The following is a 27,967-nucleotide window of genomic DNA, read 5'->3' on the forward strand; positions in this document are numbered from 1 at the left end:
GGGATGGTTAATGTGTATAGCTATGTCCATACGTATTAATTACCTGTGAAATGTATTGTATTGTGTGGGAAGTACTGGAACAAAAGAACATTAGTGCAGTAAAGTCAAATTTGTGGAAAGATTTGTAATCAAGATTTATTCGTGCTGCCTTTAGTGTGGGTGTAAATATTACCAGCGCTCACAGAAAGAGTGGAGACACTGAGATGAAGGCCCATTAATTTACAACTGATGTGCTGTTCGGAAAACTTGTTTATCCAATCTTAACTTTTTGCCTGAAGGGTTTAATGAGAAAACATTGAGATTTGTGTTATTGTGCTTGTTAAGTGCTTGAACTTTAGGTGCATCAAACAACTTCCACTTAGTCCATATCTATTTTCATTAAGCAAATTGCTACTGTCATTTTAAACTGTGCTGTATGTAATTACCTGTTATTCGTTCTCTGCCCACACGCTGAAGTTTGAAAGTGTGACAGTGTGAATTACTGTAATGACAGGAAAGGACATTGGAAAGATAAAGGTAACTGCTAAGAGAAGTACAGCTGACCTCTTTCTTGAAATACTACGGTAGTTGATTGGGTTTCTTTACAGCAAGTAAAGTCCGAACACCTGAACTGCATACTTGTAACAAGTTACTCATACAGTGTTGAAACCAGAGGGCTAACCAGACAACCAGGGAGCTAGCATTTTTAAATGTTTATATTTGCTGCTCATACAGTGTTAACCTCTTGGTGCAGATGGTACGCAAGTATGCGGCCTCTCGGCAGGTGGGCTTTGGCGCAGTGAGGCCTCATATTTGCATACCAGATTGTAAACACAGTTGGGATGGAAGCGCGCCAGTGGTTAACAGCTTTCGGATCATGTTGTAGCTTATCACTCTGGTCACATGATCATAAACCCCACCCTCAGCATCTGAAACCCCTTTAAAGGGCCTGGAGACGCCAATGGATAAATTACTGTGGTAGGGTACCTGTGAAACCGGTTCAAATGGCAGGAAAAGTGATCGATGGGATATATGTTCCTCCATGGATTTTTAGCTATCCAATCTAAGGTAATACCAGCAAAGACTTCATGGTAAAGAAAGATAGTTATTTACCCTGTATTAGTAAAGTGTGTTTCAGGGCTGGTTTTACTGGGAGTCTGATAGAGCTCTGGGTGGGACAGACTCCCAATAGGACAGTAGTCAGGATCTTGATGTACCCTCTAAAGTTAGAATAAAAAACTTATATACATGCTTCTATTTATAAAAAAGACAAAGACTCAGAAGACTTGGCCTAAAATTGTCCGCGGCCGTTTATTACTGGTTAAACTTCAATAAATAACGAATCAATAAATTTTATTAAAAACTCCAGACAACCCAGCCGTTACAGCTCAGGCTGCATCAATAAATAAAACAATTATTTTTCAAAAGACAAACTCCCATACTCAATAACATACTAGTCCCCCCTTGCATAGTTGCAAGAGTGACCTTCCACATAACAAACAGCCGCAACATAAGGGGAGGGGGTTGGGAAACTCCAGTGCTGTGAGGTGAATGAGCCCCTCAGGTAATGCAAGCTCCTTATCTAACCTATTGGAATGTTCGAGAAATTCCTGAGATACCTTCCCACTTTTTTGACTAACTGACCTATCACCTGACAGACTGCCTAAACTCCACCCTTAACCACAATATCTCCAGGCAGGTTCCCTGAGGTAAATTCTACCTGCTATCTTCCTGCCTAAATCTGACTGGAAATAAACTGACCTGCCACTTATCACATGAGAAAAGGGGGGGGGGTATATAAAATGCCCCTTTTTCTTTCATTCCATGGATCACAGTTTGAGGTTTTCTCCCTAGGTCTTGATTAGGCAGTTGTACCTAGCTCTCAGAGAGGGTGTGTGTCGCCATGTGAGGAGTAGAGACGGGCTCTGGTTTTTTTCTAGTTCTCACGTGCCCGATCCCGCCAGGAAGCCCACACTGCTTCTCACAGGCAGTGAAAATTTCCTGATCTGCAGCTGCACAAATCGGGAAATGTCTCAGTGCCTGTGATTAGCAGTGTGCAGTGTTGGCTACCTGGCGGAATCAGGCACGTGGGAACTCGAACATACCTGAGCCCATGTAGCTGGGGTTACATTAGCTGAATGAGGGCGAGACACTGAGGGAGAAGAGGAACGCTAGAATACTTTGAAAAAATAAATCCCCTCTAATATTGGGTGACTTACGCTGCCTTATTTAAAACTATTAGTTTAGTTTTTGCATTTTTGAATTGGGTGCCTCAGGATTGTGTATAATTTTAACCACTTCTGGACCGGAAGGATTTACCTCCTTAATTACTAGGCCATTTTTTCCGACACGCCACTGCGTTACTTTAACTGAGAATTGTGCAGTCGTGCGACGCTGTACCCTAATACAATTGATGTGCTTTTTTCCCACAAATAGAGCTCTCTTTTGGTGGTATTTTATTACCTGTGCTATAAGCTAAAAAAGAGCAACAATTCTGAAAAAAAAAGAAAACAATATTTTTTACTTCTATATAACATTCCCAATAAAAAAAAAAAAAAATAAAAATCAAATTTTTTTCATCATTATGGGCCAATTTGTATTCTGCTACATATTTTTGGTAAAAAAAATCCCAATTAGTGTATATTGATTGGTTTGTGCAAAAGTTATCACGTCTACAAACTAGGGGAAAGATTTGTCATTTTTATTTATTTATTTATTATTTTACTAGTAATGGTGGCAATCAGCTATTTTTAGCAAGACTGTGACACTGCAGCGGACAGATCGGACACCTAACTGACATTTTTTACACTTTTGGGGGGACCAGTGACATAACTACAGTAATCAATGCTAAAAATATGCACTGTTCCTGTACTAATACTGGCAAGGAAGGGGTTAACACCAGGGGCGATCAAAGGGTTAACTGTGTCCCTAGGGGGTGTTCTCTAACAAGGGGGGGGGGGGTGGTGGTGAGCTTGCTGCATGAACACAGAGACCTGTGTTCCTAAATAAGAGGAAGACCGCCATTCTGTCTCCACGGGGAGCGATCGCGGGGGCCTGGCAGCAATCGCAGCCGCAGGATCTGCCGTTTGACTTCCCTGTGGCCAATGTGTGCCCCCCGCTAGCAGTCCCGTGAAGACACGGGCCAGATCCGACCTGCCGATGTAAAACTACGGCGGCTGGTCAGCAAGCGGTTAAAGGGTGCCTTGACTGACAAAAAGGTTGAGAAACACTAAAATAAAGGGGCAGTGTGATTTAAAAGGACACTATGAACACTGATATAAAGTGGGAACTGTGATGTCATGGGGGGGTTGTGATATGAGGGGGGCCTGAGGAAACTGATTTATAGAGGGCGCTATGATGTGAACGGCAGGCTAAAAACACTGGTATAGGCGGAGGTGGGGGGGGGGGGGGGAGTGTATGGTTGTGATGTGCAAACATGAGATTCAGGCCTCTGCCAGAAAAAACTGACTGGATCTCCATAAATTTTAATTCAAGACCCCTGCGTTAGATGTACTTCAAAATAAAATCCATGCTGGAGCATTAACCTCTAATTGACGATATCATGGTAAATATCATATGTAAATTGCATGGTGAATATATATATATATATATATATATATATATATATATATATATATATCTCATGGTAAATATATGTATCTATTATACAAAAAATATAAATGTATAATTTATTAACCAGATAACAAACGTATACCCATATTGAAAACTCTCAAAGAATTTAATAAAAGAAAAAAAAGGAAAATACCATAGACCTAGCCATAAACTACATTATAACCAAGTGAAAACCATTGCAATACCACTAAATTATAATTTCTTACAGCTGAATTCCAGGAAAACAGCTAAATAGACACATGAAATAAAATTAATGGGAGCTGTTTTACCTGCCAAAGGATCTGTATTTCTAGCCATACATTCCTAAGATTTACACAGCTTTGCCACACAGCACAACCCTGATTGGCAGGGTAGATGACCTGATTTTCTGTCTACATTTTCAGGTCTTGTCCCTCCCCCCCAACCCATAAATGGACAGTGAAAGCTAAAGTGGCGCACTGATAATCGTATCTCTCTGTTGTTTTGCTCTCTCTTACTATCAGTACACTCTGTGCTCATAAACACATTTGATTGTCTCACACTGTTGGTAATCCCTCTCATAGTCTGAGCTCTGTCATGCAGGGGATTGCATGAGGCTGATACCAGGTCACATTTTTTTTTTTTTTTACCCTAATGCATTTTGTGCATTAAGGTAAAAAACCTTCTGCATGCAGCCCCCCCCCCCAAACAAACAAACAAACTTGGGCCCAATTTTTATCTAGCGATGTGCACAAGAGATTAGGCTCTCTCGGCATTACCCCTCCTCATTGGCTCAGGTCCAAATTGCACCCCACCAAAAAAAAAAAAAAAAAGGGGCTCAGGAGCGAACACGCATGAGTGCTCCCATAGCAAGTGGCTTACCATGGGGACACTCCGCAGGGGGGAGGCGAAGAGGACGATCCAGGCTGCTCTGTGGAAAAACCAATGCCTAGAGCAGGTAAGTATAACATATTTATTATTCTAATGAATAATAAAATTAAGCACTTACAATCACTTTAACATTATTTGTACTTACAAATACATTTCAAGTGGAAATAAACCCACCATCCTTTATAGCAAAGGAAGCTGCCATGTTACCCTCTGTTTGATCTGCAGTTTCTATGGTGCTGCGCGTGATCAGCTTTGGCCCCAGCCATTTGATGGCTATGCAGGTCAGTTAAGAGCTAACATCAGCACGCAATTAAATGTAATAGTTATCATTCAAAGCAATTAATTGAATGTAACTGTTTTGGGAAACAGTTATATCAGTGGTTTTAGTGATTTATTAATGAATGCATTCATTTGTGTCTTTTATACCTGCATGAAGTTCAATTTATTTCAAAGCTAATGGTCAGTGAATATAGCTCACAGTATCTACACACTTAAAATAACTAAATCACTATTTTGAATTCAAAAGCTTGACAGCATAAATGGGCATCAACCATGCATGAGCTTATCTGATGCAGCTGTATTGGTAAAGTAGCCTATAGTGATTCAAGAACGTTTCCATCCAGAGTCATGGTAACGTGTACATGATGTTATTAATTACAGATTCATCTTATGAGGGTCATCATCTTTTGCCAAGTGAACATTTATTATATCCTGTAAGGAAATGAAGCAGTTGTCCAAAAAGTACATGTACTATTATTTTCATCAATATCAGTTTAGCAAAATCATTAGTCTGTATATTGCATATGGAAAACTGCCACAGTACTCCTCTCAGGCAAATGAGGTCTCCTAATAATAAATGGCATCAGAATATATACCATTATCAACTCAAATAGGATCCGCCTCACATTTGCATTTTTATGTTTGTTGCATGAAGAAATACTAGAATCTGACAACTGTGCATAATAGTATATTGAAGGGATATAAAGCAGTTATTCAAAGGATCAGTTAGAGCTTCTCCCTTAGTCCTCCTTTAGAATGCATGTAAAGCAGATGAGTGAGTTCTCACTCTTCTCAATGGATCTGTGCTCATCTTTGTATTGCAGTGCAGTATCATAAAATGTTGCTGACCCAATTCTAAACACATTTTGCTTGAACATGCACGTTATATAGAGCATGTGTTTGCATGGAAAGTGGTTCGAATCTGGAAGTTCCCATTAAGTAGGAACTAAACTCTGGAAGCAGTAAGAGAAAATGACTCTTCAGCAGTATTGCCTTGGTTCTTCCTGCAGCTGATCTTTCTTCCTTCATGACTTACAGTGCATCGTTCTGCATTGTTTGTCTATATAGGGGCAGCCATCTTGGTACAGGCAGGATTTTGTTTCCTCATGTCAAAGCCTCCAGCAATGAGAACAGTAAGCAGCATAGTAGTGATGCCACCAAATTTTACTCCAGATCTTTTGAGACTAGCAGTCAGAGGCAGCAACACCTTTGATATCACACTGCAGATATAGAACTATAAGAGTGTAGACCATAACATACTGGGAGGTGAAATGCTATTTTTCAGGAGGGAATACCAAACAAAAGGTACATTTTCAGGGCACTGCCTAAGCATAATTTGTATTTCTAATGTTCCCTATAACCTTGCAAATCTTTCCTATTTGAATTCAGGTTTTCCTTATGTAGCACCCTACAAGGTAGGTGCTAGGCAAAGTATAGTGGGCCTTGGCTGCCTAACAGCAGGGCCAGGATTTTCAGCTAGGCTGACATGTCTCTCAGGTGTTGCTATTGAGAATGGGGAGTCTCCCAACTGGCTCCATGAGAAGGGTTCTAATTGGGCACTGGAGGAAACCCAATCAGTGGCACATCCAGGCCTGTATCTACCCAAGAAAGGCAGTTTCTGCTGCACAGGATTCTGGGAGTGGGTATACGTTTGAGGGGAATGCATGACGCAGTGTCTTTGGCGGGAAGCAGAGTCCCAGGAGGGAGAGTACGGCTGTCTCTCCTCCTGTCAGAAGGATCGGGTGTCTCGGGTGGCTTGCCTGAGGATACAGAGAGAGCTGAGCTGAAGAGAGGATCCGGTGTGCCGAGGACCAGCAGAGTTGAGAGGGGTCCAGTTTCAGGAAAGCTTTCCAAGTTCCTGAGTACTGTAACTGCCCCTGGGGTCTGCCTAGCTGAGAAGGGGCCACTCCGGTGAAGGTCCAAGGGATTCAGGACCTGGCTAGCGGTAAAGGGGGTACCTAGTGAGAGGACCCTAAAGTGTCAGAGGGGGTGCCTAGTGAGAGGACCCTGAAAGTGCCAAGGGGGAGCCAGCGGTTGGGCATTGAAGAGTTAAGTGTGCAGTGTACAGTGTTGAGAGTTGCAGCAGCACAAGCAGTTACAAGGAGCTACCTCAGTCAGTGAAGGGCTGGAGGGAGCTGTTCACAGGACTTTTGAGGTAAACAGAGTGTCAAGAGTCAAGTCTTACTACAGTCCAGGATCTTTTGAGTTAACCAGTGGAGTCAAGTTCTAGCACAGTGCAGCAATAGAGCATTTTTCAAGCGTCAGTAAGCGTTGGTCGGCATCCAGCTGGCGTCAAGACAGCGCTAACAGGCATTTTTTTACAGTGTCCCAGTTTTATCTAGTTGAGCCAGAGGAGTATCCCACTCATTCCCTTCTCCCATCCCCAATATAAAATAAACAAAACAAACCAAAGATGCTGGAATGGTCATTGTCTCAACTCTCACACATGGGTACTCAGCTTAAATGGGCTGAAGGTGTCACCGGTAACAATGGCAGACCCATATCGGGCTCAATGCCTGGAAAACATGCTACACTTAATTTGTGTATTGGCTCAGTTTCTTAACAACTTCATACGTACGTACGTACGTACGTATAAAAACCACCTGGATTTAAGTTGCTATAACAAGCTTGGCAGGCTGGCAGGAAGCAGACAACAGGAATAAGGATGGCCGGTTACACAGCAGGGTCAGGCAAGCCAGGTTGGTAACTAGCAGGCACGTCAGGAACAGAGCAGAAGGCAGCAGAGTAGTCAGGTTCAGGCTGGAGTTGGCAACGGCAGACATCGGGATAAGGCGGTGATGTAGTTGAAGAGCAAGCCAGGGGTCGGTTTAGGCAGAGTAAAAGCGTGGTCAGACGGATCAGGAAGGCCACAGAGTTTAAACACCAGGAACAGGAAACGGGAAGCAGAATGCTGTAGACCATAAGGTAAAGTTCTAGTGCATCTAGTGCAGCAGAGGTGTTTATATAGGCCATTTGATGCTACTTAGTGGTGGGCGTGGACGGTGAAGAGGAATTCTCTGTTCATAGGTTTGGCTAATAGGCTTTCTCTATTGGCTAACAAACGTTCTCCGTCTGAACATAACTATGTTCCTGGGCCTACTTCTTTTTCCCTGACAGTAGGAATCAAATTAGATCTCTTCCCTTTATTCTACCAGTGAGTGTCATGGATTTGATCCGTCAATCTTTTAGCAGTGCAGCATTGTGATGTATTCTCACTTAAATGCAGCATTCAAGAAGTAGCATGTGAATCTTTTGTTCATTACTTGCTGTTATTATAATGAGATCGAAAAGTGTAGATTTTGATAATGATGTCCAGGGTCTAGAGATGGAAGAATAACCAGTTGAGATTGTAGGCCACACCTGCTCCAACACATCACTCAACCCTTCTATCAAATAAAGTAATACAGACCAGACTTACAGTTTGGCAAAGAAAAGGCCACAGCAATCCATTGGTTTAATATATGAAAAACACATCACAATTATTTATTATTTGACCATATAAAACAACTTTAACGAAAACACAAGACAATTGTAATTGCTCAGTTTTCAGAACTCAAGCAACAGTAACCTTAAATTAACATAGAAAATACAATATTGCCCCCTAGAAATCCAGGGTGACCCAACCACATAAAAGTGCTCGCGAGAAGGGGCAGGAGGGAGCTCTTCAGCTGGTGCTCTTCCAAGGCAAAAGGGCAAATCCTAGACCACCCTGCCTTTATATAGCCTACCCCAGGCTTCCTGCAGAATTCCCACCCATCCTACTGGCTAATCCCAGCTTCCCAATTTAAAGTAACTGTAACCCCTTTATTCACTATTTTAGGTTTTACAATCAAACAGATAAGCTTTAAACCTATGCATATTAACTAATGGGAGTGGCCACAATCCCAAGTAAGTGGGCTCATATTGTGCCCCCTTTTCCAATTTCTTGGGCTCAGGGCAAGCCTATAGTCTTAGCGATTGGGCCCCAACTAAGTTGTGTATGTTAAAAGTCTAGAGCGGTGGGAACAATATATTCTCAAAACGGTATATTTGAAACCACTTTGTTCCATGGAGATTAATGGATATACACTTTGGCACGTGCATAAAAACAAAAGAATGATGCAGTCTTGTAAATTTGGTAAATCAGCACTGCTGCTGCTCAAGAACAATCTCATGTATTGGAATCTACTTTGAGTGTTTGTTACCCCAACATTTAATATTCCTGATATGTGCCTGTCGTACCATTTACTTGTGTTAAAACGTATCCTGTACTCTTTGGATTGTTTCCTATGTCCTAAGTACCTGGTTATCCTGCAAGTCCCCTGCTTTCCTATTGCAAACTTAACGCCTTAGGCATGAGCGCACATCCATCTCAGTGTGGTCAGACTTCTTGCTTCGCTGGGAGAACAGCCTGCCTGTCCTCCATTGATCAGACTCATGCTGACATACCCCACCCCCGCCCCTGTATAGCCATTCACTAGGAAGATCAGTGTCCTGCTGTTTCCCCACCCCTAGCTCTTTTATGCAGCCTAGAACAGAGGTTATGTAATCACCAAGAAAAAAAAAACGTATATATAATTTCTGCCTATCCTCCAGTGGCCAAGATTTGTGCTGGCAAGCCCCCCCCCCCCCCTGCACATTTTAAACTGAATGGGTTGCTTTAACAGGTAAGGGTTCACATATATTTTAATTGTGTCTATTTACAGCCCATTCAGACCGGTGCGATCCGACTTTGAGGGGGGACCTGTGAAGTCGCGGCGCGACTTGCAGGGACTTCACATAATGGAAGTCAATGCAAGTCGCTCCCAGGTCGCCCCAAAGTAGTACAGGACCCTTTTTCTAAGTCGGAGCGACTTTTGTCCTGTGCTAATCAATGGCGAGCGACCGAGCGTGACTTGTCAGGCTGACAAGTCGTCTGACAAGTCGCACTAGTCTGAATGGGGACTAATACAATTCTTTTAAACATGTTAGCACTTGATTGGCTATAGTACAGAGCACTGAATATATTGCATTAATACATTATAACCGTTTACTGGCTATAGGACAGGGCTTTTGTTTTTTATATTTTGTAAATCAAAGGGGTTTATAGATTTGAATAACTTTGAAGCTTGTTCAGAATACAATTTGCTTGTACACGCACCACAATTTTTTTCTACTTTTAGTTATATATACTATCATCAGGCATTTCTATTCAATAACATGAATGTCCTTGATGTTGCAAAAGCAATTTGACCCCATGTTATGTTTATGAACACTTTTTCACTTCCAGTGAGACATTTGCCAGTTTGAAAACATTTACCACTGGAACTTGATCTTGTCAGAATGAGGACATTGATTTAAAAATGTTCAGTGTCGGGGTCCTGTGGGATTTCTGTCCGTGTCAAAATATTTGATTCTAAAATTGACAAAAGAAGGACATTTAAAAAGCCAAATGCTTTCCTAAGGGCTCATGCACACTGGGCGCTTGAATTTTTCTGAACGCTTTTTTCTCCTGGCTGAAAAAAAGCAGCCTAAGAAATACACACAATTTTAGGCACGCCAAGTTGAGTATAGGCCAGAACATTCATTTTTTTTCTGAGTATTGGAATGATTGAACACGTTTACGCACATTCAGCAATTTTTTTTCCAAAAGCTCCTCCCCTGAACCTACTGGTGAAGTGTTTTTTTTTTTGTTTCTTTTTTTCAGCCTGTAAACGCTATTCTTCTAATATACCTGTAAACGCCTATGTGTACATGGGCACATAGGCTAAAGTAGAGGTGCTTTTACAGAAAAAAAACATCAAATGCCTGTAAATTAAGCATTTTGTTAAGCCCTAAGTGCAAAATGAGGCATATTCAGGTGCTTATGTTAGCTGTATGTACAAGCTATATTAAATTATTTTTAACCACTTCCAGCCCAAACAACATCATATGACTTTGAGTGGGAATATCTGATGATGCCTGCAGTTACAGGCATCGTTCAGATATCTTCTTTTACAGCAGGCAATTCCCTGCACTGTAAAAACAATCATAGTGGCTGTTCACCTGCTTGATTGTTTTTACAGGCGGCGGAATGGGACAACCCTCCCGCCGCTCTCCCCTGCTTCTACCGGCTTGCCCATGCGATCGGTGAGCCAGAGAAGGAATCCTCCGGAAGCTCACTATAGAGAATACCATGGGCCAGATAGTCCCTGGCAGTCTCTATGACCTTTTCGGAGGCCGGGCGCGATGTTATGATGTCATGCCGGCCTCTGCATTTACAAACACTGCTGTTGCCTCAGCTGGAAAGCCAAGATGTTGTTTTTTTTTTTAACCTCAGGCTTTTCAGCCCCCAGATCTCACTGTAAAGAGGACCGGTCATTTCCTTTTCCTATTACAAGGGATGTTTACATAGGAATAAAAGTAATCAAAAATGTAAAAGGAAAGTGTCAAAATAGAAAAATAAAAGTATAATAAAATAATAATAATTAAAGCGCCCCTCCCCCCATCCCCACGTGCTCGCTGGCAGTAGTGAACGCATACATAGGTCACACCCACATCTGTAAATGACGTTCAAACCACACATGCCAGGTATCACCGCGAACATTAGAGCAAGAGCAATAATTCTAGTATTGGAGCTCCTCTGTAACTCTAAACAGGTAACCTGTAAAAAATGTGAAAGCGTTGCCTATGGGAATTTTTATGTACCGAAGTTTGGCGCCATTTCACGAGCAATTGTGCGCAATTTAAATGCGTGACATGTTAGGTATTTACTCAGCGTAACATAATCTTTCACATTATAAAAAAAAAAAAAGGGGCTGTTAGTTTTTTTTTTTTTAATGCATGAAACAGGTGTTTGAAAAATACTGTTCGAGATGAAAAGTTGCAAAAACCTCCATTTTATTCCCTAGGGTCTCTGCTAAAAAAAAAAAAAATATATATATATATATAAGGTTTAGGGCTTCTGAGTAATTTTCTAGCAAAAGAATGATGATTTGATGATTTTAACTTGTAGGAGAGACGTGTCAGAATTGGCCTGGGTGGCAAGTAGTTAAAGGAATACACAACATCATTAAATTGTGTTTTGTATCTGCCTGGAGGTCAGCTTTAAGAAAAACTTGTATTTTTTCTTATAAAAGTATTGCAACCCAGAAGGGCAGACAAGGAAACGTGTACCTTACCTACAGGCACTGCTAGAACCAGCCTCAGCCTTCTTCCCACGTTGACTGATATACAAACCTGATGCTCACAGTCAAAAGGAAATGGGTATTTTACTAGAATTTGAGGTTTGATACATATCTGGGTATGATTTTGCTTGATCTCTAAACCATATGAGATGTTTGCAGTAGATAAATTAAATACAAGGGGTATTCAGAAGAAATAAATATTCGGGCACTTTGCCTTTGTGGCTTCTTGGCCAATGCAAAAAAAAATAGGGCCCCCCTGTGACGAAGCGCGTCGGGTGTGGCTACACGGCAAACTGGACTTTCATTTGGAGGAACTGAGGATGGCTCCTATGGTTCCTATACCAGCATGGAGGTGGTGAGGACTGGGGCATGCTCCCTTTCCCCAGGTAAAGTATTAATGTGCTATTGTCCTGTGCATCTGTGTGAGTACAATGGATTAGGGATTTTTGTTTTTTAATAAATGGAGTTTAAACGATATCACACTAGTGGAGCTTTTCTTTCCTATATGTGACTTCACTGGAATGTATTTGGAGAAGGAAGCTGATGAATACTGGCGTGATTTACATTGTATAGCGCATTAGCCCATACCATCATAATGGGGGGCAATAATCTCTGGTGAGTTGCCAGCTAACGGGATTGGTTGACACACTGGTGGTGGATATTATGGCAATTTGAGCTATTCAATCCATGGGATTCACTTATCTGATTGGTTCACTTCAATCAATATTTGTAATGGTTGATTATTTCATATTTTTTCCAGCATCATATGGGACTGTCCTATGAACTTTCACTGTTCTTGATTTTTTCTTGTTTCATGCAGTAGCATTTTTTGTGAACATTGATTGTTTCATGAAAGCATTTTTATCTAATTGATTTATACACTTATTGCTTGGTGTGGTGTTTAATAAGTTTGAGTCACTATTCAATTTTATTTACTGTGTTTTATATTATAAGCTGTGGTATCACTAATATTCTTATCAGTAGAACACTACAGTTATTGGAATTTCATTATAATTTATTGGAATTTCATTTTATCACAATTGTTTCACTAATTTAAAGAATAGTGCGAGGAATTCATTTATATAAAGTTATGCATTTGTGCCTTTATTAAAATTGTGTAATATTGTTTCTTTTTGGAAGGATTTTGGCATTGCTGGGCTACTGCAAAAAAAAAAAAAAATATCACAACACAAAATAAACCACAGAAATATTATTATAATCTGCATGCCTAGATAAAGGGTTTATTTTCTGCCCCGCAAAATGCCCCTGTATATGGTAAAGTACACAATATAATGCAAATGATGGACCTCAAACAAGCATGCAGCAAGTAAAATCTTAAATTTCTGTCGTGTATGTTTATGCCAGATCAATGAAACCAAGATCGGAATGACATCCCTGGAACCTTGCACCATATGAAAACATTGACATATGTGATAACATTTGATATATTGACAATATGCACCCATATGTCTAACTTCATTTCTCACTTTTAGATAAGAATGTGCAGACATCTTCATTCCAGGGGAGTTTAGCTTAGTAGTGTCCTGCATAATAACCACATAGGAGAGAACTAGGCCATTTCACTTGGGTTAATCTCCAAATTCCTCTATGTAGCAGTTTTTGTGCCCTTTACACCTTCACCCCACACCAATTGCATTTTAAAACCAGTTTGTTTTTTTAACTTTGATTTTCACCACGTAGATGGTAAATGAGTCCTTATAATGCATGCAGTTGGCTATGTATTTATAAGGTTTACTCCAATTGTAAGATTATCATAATTAAATATTTTTGTAGTCTTCTTTAAGGTAACCGATGCCCTATAACTGACTGATCTCTAGAGTTTAGTGTTGCGTAGTAGGCAGGGAATTTTGTCTGATTACATGTCAAAATAATGTAAATCAAGGACAGCGGGCAAATTAATATAGAAATCAGGTGCCAGTTGGATTTGTGATGCATACTAGCAAATTATGATTTTACATGAAGGGGGACATTTTTTATTTTATTTAAGAGTTTACTACCGCTTTAAATGAATCAATAGTGTAAATGTTGAGAAGTATGCACGGACATTGTGCGAGATGTAAGTCAACAAAGGAGCCAAGTTTAGCTCCTTGTAATTTACATACTGTTTTTTTTATGCTAAAAAAAAAATATATTTTTTGCCTTTTTTTTTTTATTTACTTTTTCCTAAAAATCCAAATGCCTTGGCAGGTCAGTCTGCATTCCTGTGGACCACACAGTTGTGCAGCTTTGTTCACTCTTGGCAGCTTCACATCGCAGTTAATGTTTCCCTTGGAATAATCTATTTGGCTAAGTTAGTTTAGTTTCTTGTAATTTGTTATACTGTAACTATTAGTTGTTCTATTTAATTTTTTATCACAATCACAACTTCAGTTTTTTTATTTAATTTATTCTAAAAAATTTAAAGTATATTGTATATTCTTCTTTTGTATATGACATGGGTCATCTTCTAAATCTAAAAGAATAGGGGGTGGTGGGGAACAGTTTAATATTGCTACCCTACATTTTATTCCTCCTTCAGTTGCATATACAGTGCCTTGAAGTATTCGTACCCCTTGAAATGTTCCACATTTTGTCATGTTACAACCAAAAACATAAATGTGTTGTTTTTGGGACTTTATGTGATGGACCAACACAAAGCGGCACATAATTGTGAAGTAAAAGGAAACTGATAAATAGTTTTTACATTTTTTTTTTACAAAGAAATATCTAATAAGTGTGGCATTTGTATTCAGCCCCCACGAGTCAATACTTTGTAGAACCACCTTTCACTGCAATTACAGCTGCAAATCTTTTTGGGTATGTCTCTACCAGCTTTGCACATCTAGAATCTAAATTTTTGCCCATTCCTCTTTGCAAACTAGCTCAAACTCTTTCAGATCAGATGGATAATGTCTATAAACAGAAATTTTTAAGTCTTGCCACAGATTTTAAATTGGATTTAAGTCTGGACTTTGACTGGGCAATTCTAACGCCTGAATATGCTTTGATCCAAACCATTCCATTGTAGATCTGGCTTTATGTTTAGGGTAGTTGTTCTGCTGGAAGGTGAACCTCTGCGCCAAGTCTTTTACAGATTCTAACAGGTTTTCTTCTTCTGCTGGAGAGACCACTGGTTTATGTTCTGACTATACAGCTCGATTGTAAGTGCGTTTTTAGCCTATTTTTAGCACAATAAACCTAGCTTTACAGACTTACACTATGGGATATTTCTTTATCCACCCACCCGTATGTGAGCACACCTAGAGAATCCATAATCAGACAGAGGAGGGCAGAGGATCCAGATCAAGCTTACACTTAAAGCGGAGTTCCGGGCAGAGAAACTTTTTTTTTTTGAACATACCCCCGGGACAGTCAGGGCTAGCACATTCCACAATGGCTAGCCTCTGATCTGTCCCGGTTCGCACTTACCTTTTAGAAGAAATACTTACTTAGAAGTTTTCTTCCACAGCGTTTCCATCTCGGTTGTGGGCAGCTGAAGCCGGCGCGGTCCTCTTCTCTGTCTTATTCCGCGTCTTCGTGTCCCAGAATGCGCTGCACCGGCCCCTCTCGTCACTTCCGGTGCGGCGCCGCATTCCTAAACAGCTTCTGGGCATGCCCAGAAGCTGTTTAGCAGGGGAATGCGGCGTCGCCCGGAAATGACGAGCGGGGCCGGTGCGGCGCATTGATTCCTGGGAGCTATGACGTTTAGCTCCCAGGAATCATTGCGAGGCAGGAAGTGACGGGGAGAGCCTCGGCGCTGGAGGAGGAAGCTGTCATAGGTGAGTATTTACGATCGTCAATTACAAGGTGAGTTTAAAAAAAAAAAAAAATCTAACTATCCAATTCCTTTTCAGGTTAGGCTGAACTAGCGGACGGGCACAAAAAAAAAATATCGTTTTTGTGCCCGGAACTCCGCTTTAAGGCTTTTTACCCCTGCAGGGGTTCAGCTCTGTGGTGAGTGCGGACCTAATGGGGAGCACGAGTGCACTTCACTTATCCCCCACTGATTATTAAAGCACCAGTCACTTTTTCATTAGTCCCTTTGGAATGAAGATATATACATGTTATTTTTGTACTTTTTTCTTGTTAGAGTTTTGGCTCTTTGGAGTTGATTGCACATTAAGCACCTTGAAGCACTTATTATTTATTTGGACTGTGGGCTATATAATTTAAAGAATTGCCATGAATTTTAATTTTTTTTTTTTTTTGTTATAGCACATTTTTATGCATTAATTTGCACTGATTGTTTGTTTATATAAAGATGTAGATCTGAGTTATAGAGATTGTTTATAGGGACACTATTATCTGTTTGTATATGTACAGCGCTGCTATACTTATATTACTTATTTTTGATCTACCAATTTTTTGAATTTACCTGCATGTTCACATTCAGTATTTAAAGAGACAGCACACAAGATTTTACCACCATTTATAAATTTCACTGCATTGCATTTATAAGGCAGCGCTTTCCTTACCTCCCCCTCTTTATTTTTATTTCTTCTAAGATTTCCCTGTATTTTGCTCCATCCATCGTTCCATCAACTCTGACCAGCTTTCCTGTCACTGCTGATAAAAAGCATCCCCACAACATGATGCTGCCACCACCACCTTCCATGGTGGGGATGGTGTGTTAAGAATGATGTGCAGTGCTAGTTTTCCGCCTCACATACCGTTTTGCTTTTAGGCCAAAAAGTTCAATTTTGGTCTCATCTGACCAGAGCACCTTCTTCCACAGGTTTGCTGTGTCCCCCACATGGCTTCTCACAAACTGCAAACAAGGCTTCTTATGGCTTTCTTCTTGTCACTTTTCCATAAAGGCCAGTTTTGTGGAGTGCACGACTAATAGTTGTCCTGTGGATAGATTCTCCCACCTGAGCTGTGGACCTCTGCAGCTCATCCATGTTTACCATGGGCCTTTTGGCTGCTTCTCTGAATAATGCTCTCCTTGCCCGACCTGTTTAGGTGGACAGCCATGTCTTGGTAGGTTTGCAGTTTTGCCATACTTGTTGCATTTTCAGATGATGGCTTGAGCAGTGCTCAAATCTTGGTATATTTAAAGACATAACCCTGCTTTAAACTTCTCCACAGTTTTTTATCCCAGACTTGTCTGGTGTGTTCCTTGGCTTTCACAGTGCTGTTTTTTCCCGGACATGCACAATCAAGCCGGCGGACTCAGTTTCGCTCAGGGGGGATCGATCCGCTGATCTCCCGCTAAGCAGGCAAATGGCAGGTCCGTCTCTGCTCACTGTGCTGAGACGGACCTGTCAGTGCCCCGCTCTCCTCTATGGGGAGATCGGATGAAAACGGACTGCCTGTTAGACACATAACACAGTGGAAGTTCTTCCTACTGTTTTCTGCCAGTGATTTCCAGATGCAAAGATCAGCACAAAAGTAACGATGTCTGTACCGTAATCTTCATTTATACTGTGAATGAAGAGCATTGTGGGAACACCCTGCATTCACATTATTTTTCTCAGTCTTCTCAATATTAAACACAGGACATCCTCTGGCAGTACTGTACTATACTGTGACAGCTTTGGATTGAAGGTAAGTTTTGCTACCAGAGCTGCTTTTTTTTTTTTTTTTATTAAGAACCAGCTGGTCAACCATATTCTAGGCTGAAGAACAAGCATGCTTTTTTTTAAGATTCTAGCAAGGACAAATAAAAAAATTAATTAGAGAATTATTTTTATTATTACCTCTGACACACTTATATATGCTATATTCTTTATAAGAAAAGCAGAGTTTTGTTTTTGTTTTTGTTTTGTTTTTTCCATATGAATTCAGGTCGATTTGTAACTTTTCAGATTAATGTGTATTTCTTACTAATTGCTTAATTTATATGCTGGAGGCAGAAACAAAGCTTTCTGCGAAATTATTTTCTACTAGTGATAAGTGAATAATAGTAAATTTGCAAAATGTTCTGTTCTGTTCTCCTCTCCTACATAAGCTACCTCCTTTCTGAGGGGTGCTGGGTGGGGGCCCCTCTGAATCCCCCCCCCTCCCCTTTCTGTATCTTCCCCTTTTTTGATACTCTCATTTATCACACATGTATCAGTCCACCCAAACCTCTGATAAAGCATAATTCACGAAACGCGTTCAGAATTCACATCCTCGTAGAACAGTTCTATTAAGGACATTCTTAATTCTTTCCATGTATGAAAGACTGTAATATTTAATGTACAAAAATAAAGACAGAAAAAGATGGGGTTTTGAGGGCCCAAATGAGGTGGTCAAATGTTCAACGCCACACAATGATGAGTTTAAAATGCATATTTATTGGGTATTGCATAAAAAACATGCCTAAAAGACACACATACATCTAACAAATATATAAAAAAGAGAAAAAGTATAAAATTGGAGAACACAAGGTAAGTAACCGGATAGTGGGATCTCAGTCAGAAAAGGATGGATAAGGTCCCTGTACAGCCAACGCGTTTCGCTTGACTTCGCTTCTTCAGGGCTTAAGAGACCAGAGAACCAGCTAGTGTTCCCAAGTGATGCAGACCTGTGGGCCAGCAGATATTCACGGATTGTAGTTGTATAGTAGACGTGGACCATATATCCAAATTAGAGTGACAATCACCTTATAAGGTGTATCAATGCATATACTATTCAGGTATCTATACGCTTCTATATGATATGTATATTTAATTTTTATTACCGTATATCGTATAGGTCCAGATGCACTATATTCAGACGCCACCATGGAGAGAGGATATATAACTTCCTTCGTGTACAATGGATTAGGCAGGTAGTTATATGGATGGTAATCCCAGGCACCCAGGTAATCTCATGGTCACATAGGTAGGGAGGAGTAGTCAGAGTATTATATTCAATAGTCCCAAGTATCCTTCTCATAGGGGGAAGTATATCCTATATCCTTGTCTCCGGTCGCATATCCTGCCTTTTTTTGAATAATATTAAATGTAGTTACCATATACCAACAAATTATAAGAACGTGTTATATGGTGTCTGGTATTTCATATGTCTTATGTGACGCAGATATTGTTTATATGATATTTTACCATTGAAATATAATAAAATTGTTAAGCTTTTATTTCTAATTGGTCCTTACCTGTAGCCATTTTACACCTAAAAATCCCATATATTGTTGTGTGGCATTTTACAATTCTTCTGGGGGATGTGGTATACCCCTCAAGATCAACTGCTTTTTAATAGTAAATGTGCTTCATTTGTGGTTTAGCAGAGCAGACTCTATTATTGACTCAACCTGGTGAATATTTTATTTATCCACTGGACTGGTAAGGAGTCATCCAAAGAACCAGTGGCGGCCCGTGCATAGGGGGCGCCAGGGCGCCGCCCCCCTACCCCTAAAAAAAAGAAAAAAAAAATTACAAAGCGAACAAATAAAGTTGTGAAAAAAAAATTGGGTTCGCCGGCCTCTGTGATGGCACTGGTGGCTAGGGGGGGGGGTGGGGTTTACATCCCAGAAGAGGCGCCGATTGGCTGCCTTCTGGGGGCTTAACCTGGGCGCAAGTCATTGCGATTGGACACCCCCACTTTCCTGATATCCTGGCTGTGATTGGTCCAGTCTACAGCCTGGACCAATCATCATCCAGGACATCCGATCGTCGCAATGGGGGCGGTGCCGGTGCGTGCGTCAGTCACTCACCGTCACCGCCGCAGAAGAGGACTAGGGAGAAGCCACTCATCTTCCCGCCGCCGCCGAAGAATCGAGGAGGGGAGAAGCCGCCGCCAGGTAAGTACATTGGGCTGAAGGGAGCACGCACGCTGGTCTCTGCAAACTGTGCATAGCCAAAGCATCTGAAAATGCCCAACAATTGCAATGTATATGTCCAAAGCGTCTGAAACTGCCCGACAATTGCTGTGTATGTCCAAAGTGTCTGCAACTGACCGACAATTGCAATGTGTATGTCCAAAGTGTCTGCAACTGCCCGACAATTGCAATGTGTATGTCCAAAGTGTCTGCAACTGCCCGACAATTGCTATGTGTATGTCCAAAGTGTCTGCAACTGCCCGACAATTGCAATGTGCATAGCCAAAGTATCTGAAACTGCCAAAAAATTGCAATGTGTATGTCCAAAGCATCTGAAACACTGCCCGACAATTGAAATGTGTATGTCCAAATTGCCCGACAATTGCTTTGCTTATGGCCAGCAAGACCCCTTCGGCTGGCATTAGCGACACACGTGTGTCAGATACACTACCCCAACCTGAACATTAGAGGGCGCCCTCTAGCGCAAACGGTCACCTAATGGAAGCAATGCATTGTTCCATAGCAAAGTGCAATCCATTGTGACCCCCTCTGGACGGCAGGAGAGGCAGCTGACCATCCAGGGAAGGGTTAGGAAGGAGAGGTAGGCTGGAAAGCAAAGCACAGGCATGACAGCTCGATTCTCCAGGCAGCAGAGAGAAGGACAAAGCCATTGTATGCCCAGGGATCAGCGGTGCCCAGGCTCACCCCTGCAGATGGCATGGCATTGGTATGAGAGGTGAAGCTCCTACCCTGTACCTGAGATCCTCCGGAGTCAGTGCAGAGGCTGATCGCAGCAGAGCTGGCAGAGACTGGAGGCAGCATGGGCTGTAATTGTAGAGTATTAGAGAGCTCAGCCCACAGAGGGAGGCGCTACAGGCTGCCTGCTACTGCAAGGCTACTGACCCCCTTCTCCCTGGGCACAGCCTGGCAGGAGATGTGACACTAACACTCATCAGCCAAGGGATGGGCTATTCATAGCTGCTTTACTGGTGTCTCCTGGCACTGGGGATGCTGTGATGACAATACTGTGTGCAGCTGCTACAGAACATCTTACTTAACTAGCTACAGTGTTTCCAATGTGATCCCTGCTCCTGTAGATCTGCCTTTTTCATATGGACGGACCCATACAATAACTTTAGGTTCCATGGAGCCTCTGATAATAATTATATCTTCAGCTCATAATAAGTAGCATAAAAAAAAAACATAAAAAGAAAATAGAAAGTGGCTTGCTTAGCATGCTGGTCATCATGATAAATATCAATCTGTATGGAAAAAAACTGTAGTATTTGACCAGAAAAGGAATGCAGATGGTAAAAAATATATTGTTCTCCTGGTGTTCAGTGGAAAAATGTCCCCTTAGGCCACATTCACACTTGAGCAACTTGATCTGCGACTTGGGACAGGAAAGTCGTATCCCATGATTTCCAGTGAGTACTTTTCATATTTGTGTGATTTCAAGTCGCAGCAACTTCAGTGTAGTCCCTGCACTACTTTGGTCCAACTATGATGTGACTTGTGGTCCATAGACCTCAAGATTACGCACGGATTGTGTCAAAGTTGCGCGATTTTCAGGTTGCACAAGTGTGAAAGGGGCCTTACATTGTTGGTCAGTGGAAAAATGTCCCTTTACGTTGGTGGTCAGTGAAAAAATGTCCCCTTACATTGGTGATCAGTGGAAAAATGTCCCCTTACATTGATTGGTGGTCAGGGTTAATGTTGCTTCCATTGGTGATCAGTAAAAAAATGTCCCTTACATTGATGGTGGTCAGTGGAAAAGTGTCCCCTTACTTTGGTGGTCAGGGGAAAAATGTCTCTTATATAGGTGGTGGTCAGTGGAAAAACATCCCCTTACATTGGGGGTCAGTGGAAAAACATCCCCTTACATTGGGGGTCAGTGGAAAAGTTTCTTCTTACATTGGGGGTCAGTGGAAAAGTGTCTTCTTACATTGGTGGTCAGTGGAAAAATGTCCTCTTACGTTGGTGGTCAGTGGTACAATGCTGTGGGCACTCTGCAATCATTGGGGTACAATGCTGTGGGCACTCTGAAATCATTGGGGTACAATGCTGTGGGCACTCTGCAATCATTGGGGTACAATGCTGTGGCACTCTGCAATCATTGGGGGACAATGCTGTGGCACTCTGCAATCATTGGTGTACAATGCTGTGACACTCAGCAATCATTGGGGTACAATGCTGTGGGCACTCTGCAGTGATTGGGGACAATGCTGTGGTGCTCTGCAGTGATTGGGGACAATGCTGTGGCGCTCTGCATTGAAAGGGGCTCGCACGCTGAACTCTGCATTGATGGGGGCACAGCACAGCACAGTGTTCATTGCATTGAAGGGGGCACAGCACAGTTGCATTGAAGGGGGCACGCACGCTGAACTCTGCATTGTGGGGGCACAGCACAGTGTTCATTGCATTGAAGGGGGCACAGAACAGTGTTTATTGCATTGAAGGGGGCACAGCACAGTGTTTATTGCATTGAAGGGGGCACGCACGCTGGTCTCTGCATTGAAAGGGGGCACGTACGCTGGTCTCTGCATTGAAAGGGGGCATGTACGCTGGTCACTGCATTGAAAGGGGGCATATACCATCTCCTGTACCATGACCTGTGACATGCCTATACCATATCTGTGCCATGCCTATACCATATCTGTGCCATGCCTATACCATCTCCTGTACCATCACCTGTGCCATGCCTGTACTATCACCTATGCCATGCCTATACCATCACCTGCGCCATGCCTGTACCATGACTTCAAAGTCACGTAATTTTTTACTGCGTTTTTTGACGCAAAGCAATACCTATTACATTTTTCTTTTTGCGCCCCCCCAAAAATTTTGAGCACCAGCCGCCACTGCAAAGAACCATGTACCAGTGCATTACTTTTATTGGGGTAGTGAAGCAATATAGAGTAACACCTGATAAGGGTCTTAGTCTTGCCTTAAAACCCTTTGCTAAAACCCTTTGCAATGTTAAAAATATGATCTCCTTTGGATTGTATTTGGTCACTCAGGGGACATGAGCGTTTTTTTACATATTGAGGGCCACTGGTACGCTCTGCTCTTGACTCACTTAACCAGTTTAATGAATGAGTTGGGTTCATCGGAAAAGTGCATTAACATGTATTAAGATTTATTATCATTTACATTGTGGATATCAGTCTGCTGCTTCCTTTAACACCCAATGACCCTCATGAACACATGGAGTGCCAACAAATAATACATACTCTTAGATATGTTGTCTCATTTCTTTTTATAAAGGTACGCAGAAACATGGGGTTGACTGTTGCCCATTTAAGGTGCAGCCAGTGATTGCCTGTCTGTACTATATCTGATCTGAGCAGATGACCCTCGTTTTATTGCATGAAATTGATTTGAATATATGTATTAGGTTTCAAGTTCTTATTAACTGTATGCCTTACAAGATTAGTGCTTTTAAGTGCCGGTTCACATATGTGCGGCTGCGGCGATCGCATGTAATATCGGAGCGCACTGCTCCTTCATTCCATGCGATCGGCTGTGCAGTGCGAATTCAGCCATACACTTTGTACTGCACTGCACCTGCAGCAAAGTCGCACAAGACCCTTTTTTTTTAGCCGCATCAGAATCGGATCGCACAGCGGTTCACACTTGTGCGATCCATCCTGTGCGAACTGTCAGATCGCACTGCGATATGCGATCAAACTGGGGGTGTCGTTAACATTACATTGACACCCCCAGCGTATCGCATATGGCAGTGTGAACTGCCAGATGTGCGTTTGCGATGCGCGAACAGGCTGCGAATTCGCAGCCTTCCCGCATTGCACAAGTGTGACCTGAGCCTAAATGAACACATTTTACTGAATTAGAGTGTGCTGTTGTTGTTGTGGGTTTTTCATGCTGACAGCAAACCAACTCATACAAAAAAGTATTCCTACTACTGAAAAAAGATTTATTTACTCTGTGAGTCATGAAGCTGCACTTTGGCCTGGCATTCCAGGGATTTTTGCCAAAAGTGTTTTAAGGCAACAGTTTCTCTGACTAGAATTGCTTTCTGTTAGATACTGTAGTATAAATAATTTACATATACATAGAACAAAATGATGGGAGCAAAAGTAGTTATCAGAAATAACTCATAATCAGAGTATCTATTAAGAAATGCCATATATATTGCCGGAAAATTACCCAGAACCCTCAAACATTATATATATTTTTTAGCAGGGACCCTAGGGAATAGAATGGCAGTCATTGCAATTTTTTATGTCACGCAGTATTTGTGCAGCAATTCTTTAAATGCAATTTTTTTTTGGGGAAAAAACACTTTCATAATTTAAAAAAAAAAACAAAAAAAACAAAGCACTTAAATTAGCCCATTTTTTATATAACGCGAAAGATGATGATATGCTGAGTAAGTAGATACCTAACATGTCATGCTTTAAAATTGCGTACACTCGCGGATTGGCGCCAGACTTTTGTACTTAAAAATCTCCATAGGCTACGCTTTAAAATATTTACAGGTTACTAGTTTAGAGTTACAGAGGAGGTCTTGCACTATAATTATTGGTCTCACTCTGTTTTTGTTGATATCTCACATGAGTGGTTTGAACGCTGTATACATATGCGGGTGCGACCTACGTATGTGTTTGCTTCTGCGTGCGAGCATTAGGGGATGGGGGCGCTTTTACATTTTTATTTTTTTTTATTTTTACACTTTCCCTTTAGTTTTTTTTTATCACTTCTTTTGCTATTACAATTAATGTAAACATCCCTTGTAAAAGGGATAGGGCATGACAAGTCCTCTTTACAGAGAGATCTGGGGTCTATAAGTCCCCAGTTCTCTCCTCTATGCTGGAAATCCTGAGATAAAAAAAATTAATAAATCGACCTCAGGCTTCCCAGCAAAAAAACAGCAGGGGGGTCCCCTCCCGCCACCTGTAAGAGCAATCATTCAGATATCTCCAGGACGTCATATGACATCCTTGGGTGGGAAGTGGTTAAAGTGTATAAAGGTAAATTAGAAAACGCAATTTAAAAAATCACCTTATTCACCATCTCCTACCATCCTGTTAAAACTGTGTGTGGCTAGCATCTCTGTCAAATTTTATAATACCAATGGAGATCTTAGATACAGATCAGGGCCTCTTTTTACGGCATCATCCTGCCTACGGCCCAGCAGTGTTTGCATTGCCAGTGTGCCAGTGACTACAATATAGCTTGTGGATGGCCCTCGTTGGCTATAACTGAGTTGGGTGGCACATAAATTGTGACAAGACTACCACTACACTGAGCACTGGAAACAATGCCAGGTCCTAGCCAGAAAACCTCAGCATAAAGGTGATCAAGTCTGCTTCTGAGGTTTAAAGTGGTGTTACAGATTTGTAGACAATTAGGGGTGAATTAGGAATATTTTTTAAAAATTCACTCATTCAAAATTCTCCCCTTAGCACTACTTGAAATAGAGAAACAAAAAGGCGCATAGAACTAATGCATTTAAGTTTTATGTTAGTACTCACAAACAAAAGATTTAAGCTGCTCATTTCAGTCCAAAGAAACCAAGAATAGCTGGAGCCTGCACACCATGGCTGGATAAGTAGCAACCGCAATCTGGTAAGAGAGGGGGTTGAGGTAATTGGCGCTGCCTAATATAATATTCACAGTAGACCAAATATAACAGAACAATATGCAGAATAAAAAAATACAGAATAAAACACAAATGGTCTTGTATCAAATATACATCAAAGATTGAAAAAGTGTCATAAAGTGCAAGTGAACAAGGTTAAACTGCTATAATCTTGAAGCAGTATGAGTGATAGTGAATTTAATGTGCACAATTGATAAATTCAAGGTTGGAAACTACCATAAAATTGAATTGAATATGTTTATATTAGGTGACTATATGTGAATTGGAAGGATTGGTAAAAGATATTAAATATAATGAAAAGATATCTATGTTAAAGTGAACCACAATCTACCTAGGGCACCTTAAGCACTTCAATACAGGGCACTTTCCTCCTTTCCTGCCCAGGCCAATTTTCCCCCATTAGCGCTGTTGCATTTTGAATGACGATTGCGCGGTCATGCAACACTGTACCTACACCAAATTAATGTCATTCCCCCCCCCCCCCCCCCCACAAATAGAGCTTTCTTTTGGTGGTATTTGATCACCTCTGGGTTTTTTCCTTTTTGCTAAACAAATAAAAAAAGACCGAAAAATTTGAAAAAAAAAAAGAGGTTTTTTTGTTTGTTATACAATTTTGTAAATAAGTTTTTTCCTGCACTGATGAGCACTGATGAGGAGGCACTGATGGGGTGGCACTGATATGCGGCACTGATAGGCACTGATATGTGGCACTGATAGGTAGCACAGATATGCAGCATTGGTGGGCACTGATAGGCGGCACTGCTAGGCACTATTGATGGGCACTGATAGGTGGCACTGGCGGGCACTGATTGGTTGCACTAATGGGCACTGATAGGCGGCACTGATGGGCACTAATGGGCACTGATAGGCGGCACTGGTGGGCAATAATGGGCACTGGTGGGCGACACTGAAAGATGGCAATAATGGGCACTTGTGGGCAGCACTGATAGGGAGGGCACTGGCGGGCAGCACTGATGGGGAGGGCATTGGGGGGCTCCCTGAGCCCTGATTGCCTTCCCTGGTGGCCATAGTGGGCATCCCTGGGGGTCATAGGTGGGCATCCCTGGGGTCATAGTGAGCATCCCTGGTTGTTCTAGTGGCTTCCCCCCTCCGAGGGTCTGCACTGGTAATCAATGATCTGATTACCAGTGCCGACCCCCCCCCCCCCCCTGTCAGGGGAGCCACCGATCGGCGCTCCTTTACTCATGCCTGTCAGGCACGAACTAAGGAAAGCCGATCAACGGCTGTTCCTGTTTAATATGTGACCAGCCGTGATTGGACACGGCTGATCACATGGTAAAGAGCTACGTCAGTAGTCTCTTTACCGAGATCGGAGGTGCAGGGTGTCAGGCTGACACCTCACATCACCGATTGCCGCGTTGCGCACCCCCGGGGGGTGCGCAGAGCTGTATTATCCTGCCGCCTTCATATGACGTCCGGTCAGGATAATACAACCACATTCCCGCCGTCAATCTGTTATAGGGCGGGCGGGAAGTGGTTAATGAACAAGGTGGCGTTGCTTCCCGATAGATAAGGGTTATCCTTCTCAAACCCCTGCGGTGTAGTCTGCTTTTCCTGACGTTTTGACGCTTCTAAAGCCCCCTTTCACATGGGTGGATCGATCAGGTCCACCTATCAGTTCTTTAGGCCGACCCGATCGAACCATCTATTGCCCTCTATGGAGCAGGGGGTGATACACGTGCTGATATCCGATCCTATCCACCAAAAACAGACAGATGTGGGGGATCGGCAAGGGTGACAGCCGAGTTTAAATGGACTGGCGGTCCGTTTACATCTGACTTAGCCATCCGCCTGCTCAGTGGGGATAAGCAGACAGATTCCCCACTGGGAAGGCGGACTCCTCCATGTAAAAGGGGCCTAAGGCTGCTTTTAGATTTTAAAGAGTGTCCTCCATAAACTTGCAAATTCAAAATTTTGTTATCTCTCCAGCTGCTCATGACATTATTGCTGGAACTGGGAGAAACTGTAGCCAGATACTGTAATCTTTTGTCTATAGATACCGTAACAGTTACGTATATGCTAAAGAATTAATAACAAATGGTAACATCTTTTTATAAGCCTGTAATAAAATATGTCAATAGTGGACTCTGGTACAGCACACTTTTCACTGACTCTTAATCATTATAAACAGAGAAAGCACAAGAAAAATGCACAAAAAGCACAAAAAAGGAATCTTGTTGATTGGTTTAGGAACCAGCAAATTAGTAGCCCTCCCAGCTTCAACAATAAAGTAAAACAAAATTGTTAAAGTTACTAGTGAAAACAGAAATTATGGGTTATTATAGCTTGAGAACCTACACCTTCTAAACCAGGTTGGGCATGGCAGAACCAACATTTCTATAATGACGCTTTTTTAACAGGTTAAAAATTAAAATCTTAACTCCATAGAAAAGAAAAATGCCCCCTTGCAGTATGGCTCATTTAGGTGGTGGGGCTGCAAAATGCAGTATTTCTTACCCAATCCCCGGGTTCCCTAGACCTCCGCCAGGCTGTGAGACCAGTCCCTGCAGACACCTCTCCTTTGCTCTCCTATGTTCTGGTGGTTGCTGGTCCTCTAACTCCCAAGTTCAATGCAGAACCCATAACACTACATGGCAAGTGAAGCCACTGAGGAACAGTCTACTGCAAGGGAGCATGTTTTCCATAGATGGGCTTTAAAGAAGGTTTAACAGTTCTGCCAGAAGACACTATAGAAAACCTCTCTGGTTTACATGA

The 27,967-nt window shown here is 41.9% G+C and overlaps 1 protein-coding gene across 3 annotated transcripts in view; it reads left to right on the plus strand.

The window, feature by feature from the left end:
- The window catches only part of PARD3B (par-3 family cell polarity regulator beta), a 2,025,707-nt gene that overhangs the window by 99,274 nt on the left and 1,898,466 nt on the right, over positions 1-27,967 (plus strand). The gene's annotated exons all lie outside the window — the stretch shown is intronic.

Source organism: Pelophylax lessonae (genome assembly GCF_965119305.1).
Source record: "Pelophylax lessonae genome assembly, chromosome: 6".
Lineage (NCBI taxonomy): Eukaryota > Metazoa > Chordata > Amphibia > Anura > Ranidae > Pelophylax > Pelophylax lessonae.